Raw genomic sequence first — 6,240 nt, forward strand, 5'->3', positions numbered from 1 at the left:
CACAGCTGAAAAGCATTTACACTGATAACTTCCATTCTGACAACCCTCTAACCCTCTTGGCTACCATTATGTTTCTCTTAGCATTTGGAATCACAGTATTAAACAAAATCGTGTTCTGTGATTTAAGGAGGTTTTTTCCAAATGAGCTCATTCAGCTAGCTGTCTTTCTGAACGTGGACTTCTGCTAGCCCTCTCCCTTTCCAAGAGATGCAGCTATTCGATGCAGTTTTAATGCAGTTTCTACATTATCTTTTAAGTGCTACAACTCTTGCCACCTGTCAGCTTATTTAAGTATCAAGTATTTCAGAGCAAATAGTAGATGTCAGAAACAGATAGGATAAGGAATACAGTTCAGTAATAGAGTCTTTTTTTTTTTTTACATTGCACACATAAGATACTAGAAACAATCTTCAGCACCACTAAGCAAATGAATAAATAGGTTAGCACCTAAAAACAGGTCTTTGCCCACTACAAACTGTGCAGTGTAGCTGAGTGTCCAAATGTATTTATTAAGCATTTGTTTCTATTGTATGTGTATGGATGTTTTGCCAACACATATGTGCATGCATTATATGTAAGCCTAGTTCCCAAAGAGGCCAGAAGACAGCATTGGATCCCCTGGAACTCGAGTTACAGACAGTTGTGAGCTGTGGTGTAGGTCCCGGGACAGGAACCCAGATCTTCTGCAAGCTCTTAAACACTGTGCCATCCTCCAGCACCAAATTGTATTTTTTTCATAGTCTATAAGTCAAAGTACAAATCTCTTAAACATCTTAAAATCTAGAATTTGGCAATTGCCGAAATTAGTTTGACTTCCACTACAGTCACTCTATAAAATCCAGTGTTAACGTATTCCAAGTCTTTGGACATTTCTAATCAAGTAGTCTGTTTTCAAGATTTATTGGAAGTCGAAGTATTGGGGCATGATATTCACATTTTTGTAAATTAATGAGTAAATAATTAATTAATTGTTCCAAGTAATTTTTAATATAACCAGTAGAACAATTTATAAAAAGTAATTTGACTATTTTTAGTCAAACGATGTCACATACAGAATCATATCTCTGTACCATTTGTTCACTTTTTTCCCTCATCAAGTTTCCCCATGACCTCCCACTAAATAATAAATGGTATTTTGGGCATTCCGAACTTTTTTATCTGAGTGCAATAACAATATCCCACTCTGTTGGTGAGGTAGCCTTATTTAAGCTATTGTAGCCAGCAATCCCAAAGTCAAATGGCTAGAAGGACAAAAGCTGATTTTTCAACACACTTTGCTAACCGTCCCTGACAGCTACAGGCTGATAGGATCCCCGCCATGAGGAGCAGTCAGGAGATGTGGAAACTGGCACTTGGGGAATTTCACTCTGGTTCTAAAAGCTTTCTGTCTATAAACCTCCCTCTGTCACTTCTGTTCTTTCTGTTGGCCAAGCTAAATCCTATAGTCATTCCTAAGTCCTAGAAGGTACATAGAATGATTAAAATTTTAACTTGGCTTTCATGGATACTTTCTCTAGTATTCCATATTTTACCTTGCTAATATTGGGGTCCCTCGGTATCCTTGTTTTAGATCTGTCCCTTGACTACATGACTTATTTTCTTAACTGCTAAGCTCTACATCAGTAGTTCTCAACCTTCCAAATTCTGCGACCCTGTAATATGGCTCCTCGTGCTGTGCTGATCCCCAACCGTAACATTATTTCATTGCTGCTTCATAATTTTAATTTTGCTACTGTTATAAAGCATAATATAAATATCTGATATGTAGGATATGTGCTATGGGACCCCTGTGAAAGAGTCATTTGCCCCCCTTTTTAGCAGTCGCAACCCACAGGGTGAGAGCCATTGCTCTAGAATGCTCTGTACCATAATCTTTAGATACCATAATATATCAACAGTCTAATGTCTTCTGCATAATGCTGAGCTTCTAGTCAGACAAAATAAGATGCAAACAGTATTTATATTTGATCATAATTTTCCTCTTATGTTTAAGAAAAGAATTCACTGACAGTTTGACATGGTAGTATATTTTACTATCTTATAGTACCAGTTAAAAATTCAGAGCACTTTTGGAACAAGGGCCCATCCGTGTTGGAAATGAGAACTCAAAGTGAGTCTCATGGACTTTATGATGTCACAGGGTGAGTAACTGACACAGCCACCCCTCCCCTTGCAAGCTTGATGTGCTAAAATTAGTTTTATACATTTTTCTTCTAAAGAGAAAGTCCAAGTATTATCCTAGGAAGGTAAATTATATTTCACTTCCAAAAGGCTTTTTTTTAAATGTCCAAAGAGTAGTGCACTTAGAAGTGACAACAGCACAAATACACCAATTCAGCTATGCAATCCAGCATCACACACAAAAAGAGATCACCTCTCAGCCACTTTGCAAAAAATTGAGGCGTACAACCAAGGATGTCATGTGGGCTAGTCACAGAGCTTGAACTCACTCATTCACTCTGCCTTCTGCATGTGCACTTCTGATCGATTCCATTTGTTTTCCTATTATTGTCTGTGTGGCTCCATTCAGCTGTAAGCCAGCATAAGCCAATGAAAACCCCAAGCTATGAATGGAAGTCTATGGCTCAGTGGACAGTGAATCCTCCCCATACAATATAAATAGAGACAGCCCATCACAGAGAAAATACGCGTAACTGTTTCTAACACTTTCATTTTGTTCTGAAAGTGTAGGCTTTTATTTGGAAATTTAAATGACCTTAGTGAAACACCAGAGAACTAAAAATTAAAATCAAGGCAAAGAGAGACGCATGTAGACACGGAAGAAGTAGAAGCTGAAGAAGAGGTGGGTGTGTCTGCCAGGAAGCTTGGGGGCAAGGGTGGGGAAGGACACTCCAAGTGAGGACAGCAGCCTCGGGTGGGAGGAGAGATAGAAAGGGAATGCAACGTTACAGGTTTGAGGATCTGAAAGTTCCTGCAGAGAGACTGAATGGAAGGGCAGCAAGAGGCAGGAGCCAGTGGTTTGTATTCATGTTCTATAGCTATCAACTATTTAAACTCAGCCAAGGATTTGTGTGCTAAGGGTGCACAACTCAGAGGCAGAGTTTAGGGTCATCCAGTATAAAGGCCTGGGTTCAGTTCCAAAGACAGGCACACGCACACACAAACACACACACACGCATACCTACCCACATGTGCATGCAAACACACATGCATACATACATGTGCTCAAAGTTGGATTTAATGTAATTCAAATAGTAAAGAACATGACTAAAAGTTGCCAGGCAGATGTATGCCATAGTCAGCTTCATTGTAATCTTTTTCTTTTCTTTTCTTTTCTTTTTTTTTTATTATAGAGGAGTTTATTAAATGAGCATGGGAGGAAAAGGAAAAGGGAGGAGATGTATGAGAGAGAGAGAGAGAGAGAGAGAGAGAGAGAGAGAGAGAGAGAGAGAAGAGGGAGGGGAGAGGTAGGCTTCTATGTAGCCCTGGGAAGGGCCATGCCCCCATGGCAGGTAGGCAATGACATCTCAGGTAGGCCTACTGAAGTAGAATCCCAAAATTGTGTCCTCCAGGTGGGATTGAGGTAGCTCATTGTGATCTTAATATCAAAACTATATCCGCCTTCATTAAGATAAATTGACTTTCTGGAGCTCACATGAAATCATCCCTCAGCTTAGGCAGCATTTTCCTCATGCACTTAGGCAAGAAACTCACATTAGACTCAGTGAGTCACACACAAAGAGAAGACTTGAAGGTAGAAGACGCCTTTCTGAGAGGGTTTCCAGTGAGAAGGGGGAGGAGGAGGAGGAGCAGGAGAGACCAGAATGAGGGTGAAATGCCTAAAATTCATTCCATAGATGTGTAAAACTTTCAAAAAATTTGTTTTTATTTAATCACTTTAGAGGCTGATGCCAGCCTCCTCTCTCCTCTCCTCCCAGACCCACTGTCACTGTCACGCAGCCCTCCAGAAAAATGCCTTAAGTCTACTTCCATCTGTCTCTAACCTTGGGCCAGTCACCACCTCCACTTTGTATTCTGTAAGCAAGCAAATACATAAAAATCTCCAATAACTTTGACCCAGTAGAGAAAATAAAATATTCAAGATTGGTAAATGAAGGACCATACTTAAGGTAAGACACAAGATGGGGCAGGTACAAACTAGAACATAAGGATTGCTTTGATAGGGTGTTAGGGTTCCGGATACTGAGATAGAGGTGTGCATCTTTAAGATAGGCATCACAATTTTGAGGAGGATTTGGCTATTATTTTAATGATGATAATGATGGGGAATTGAGACTTTAGGGAGTTTTTTTAAAATAACCTATTGGGACTCTAAATGAGAGACGCATGGGAGAACAGCAAAATAAAAGGATCCAGAGGGTCCTAGAAATCTACAAGTAGAACAATATGATAGGCAGATTTGGGCCCAGGGGTCCCGCCCAAACTACGGCACCAGCCAAGGACAATACAGGATGTAAACTTTAAACCCCTTCCCAGATCTAGCCAATGGTCAGAATATTCTCCACAGTTGAGTGGAGAGTGTGATACGACTTTCTCACGTACTCTGGTGCCTCACATTTGACCATGTCCCCTGGAGGGGGAGACCTGGTGGCACTCAGAGGAAGGACAGCAAGTAGCCAAGAAGAGACTTGATACCCTATGAGAATATATAGGGGGACATAATCCCCCTCAGGAACAGTCATAGGGGAGGGGAATAATGGGAAAATGGGGGGGGGGAGGAATGGGAGGATACAAGGGATGGGATAAACATTGAGATGTAACAAGAATAAATTAATTTAAAAAAAAAAAATAAAATAAAATAAAATAACCTATGAAGTGAGGAAATATGGATTTTAATCCAGATTGTGCAAATCTAACGCAAGTGCTTTTAAACTTTGCACTGCTCTTGTCAGGGTTCTTAACTAGTCACTCTTCTGGAATTTTTTTTTTTTTTTTTTTTTTTTTTTTTTTTTTTCCTTGAGAACAAACATACTTCTCTGTGGCTCCTGATAAAATTCAATTCCTGGCTCTGTGGGCAGCCATTCACTCCGTTTCCGCTCCCGCTGGCATCTGTAAATTAGCCTCCGACAATTATCCATGAAGGAGGCAGCAGGCAGCGTGCACAACAATGTAACCGTAGGTCAGACTCCAGTGTGGGAATTCAGCGTTCCTGAGTCATAAATCAACCGACCATGGCCCCACTTAAGGCTGTGTTTGCTCAAGCTGGAAAACTAGGCCGAGCATCCCTAGCTCCCAGCAAAGACACTTCCTGTATACCTCAAACAGCGAGAGCTTCATCTACAGGGAAGACCAGGCTGTTCTCACCTTGCCCTGAGAGGCAATCGATTGCCGTCTGAGCAGGTTAGGGGCATCTGTCGTTCCTTGCGGATGCCTCATCTCCGTTTCTAGGACATATCCACGGGCTGGATACGTCGCCCTCAGAGTAACCTTAAGTGATTCAGAAGTCAAGATTTAAATAGAGAGCGGGAGAATAGGTTCTTAATGGGCTTCAAACTTCACAGCGATCCTCCACTGAATTCCCGCGCTGAGAAACAGGCCGGCCGAGGTTCTGTTTCTGTTGTTTTGCTGTATCTCACTCTCAAACGCAGAGCAAATGGCAGACATTAAAACGAAAGTGAGCCAAGAATCATAGGCAGAGCTTCTGTGAAACGTAAAGCCTAAAATGTGCATGATACAACCCTCCAAATAAAAAGTCTCTGACCATCAGCTTCAGCGTGGTGAATTGGAAATCATGATGTGTTTAATTCCTGGAGGTTTCTAATAAGACGGCACCTTCTGATGAGAAAGCCAGAAGCACTCGGATCGCATTCCCCACTTTATCTCCTTGAAGGCACTGAATCCTAGATAGCCAGGACCCAGGGGTTAGTTGAGCCCAAGGGGAAGACAGGAAAGAGAACTCATCTAAGTAAGTGCAGTTCTATTAGCAGATGGTGATGGGCCTGTTGCCATAGAGCCCAAAGCTCTGACGTGGCCCAGTACTCCTGGGAGAGGAGTCTCATAACAACACCCCAGACTTACTGAGATAAGGAGGGAAGAGAAAGGAAAAGGAAGAAAGCAAGCTTCCACCGGAAGTCACAGTAGAAACTGTATGACATCGAAGATGCACTTCACTTATTTTACCCCCGTTCCTAGGCTCTCTGTCGTGGTTCGATTTTTCTTTTCTTTCTTTTTTTTTTTTTTTTTTAATGTTGTGATAAGATATTCCAACAAAAAGTGGCTTAAGGGAGAAGAGGGTTTTTGTTTGTTTGTTTTTTATTT

Source organism: Acomys russatus, chromosome 27 (genome assembly GCF_903995435.1).
Source record: "Acomys russatus chromosome 27, mAcoRus1.1, whole genome shotgun sequence".
Lineage (NCBI taxonomy): Eukaryota > Metazoa > Chordata > Mammalia > Rodentia > Muridae > Acomys > Acomys russatus.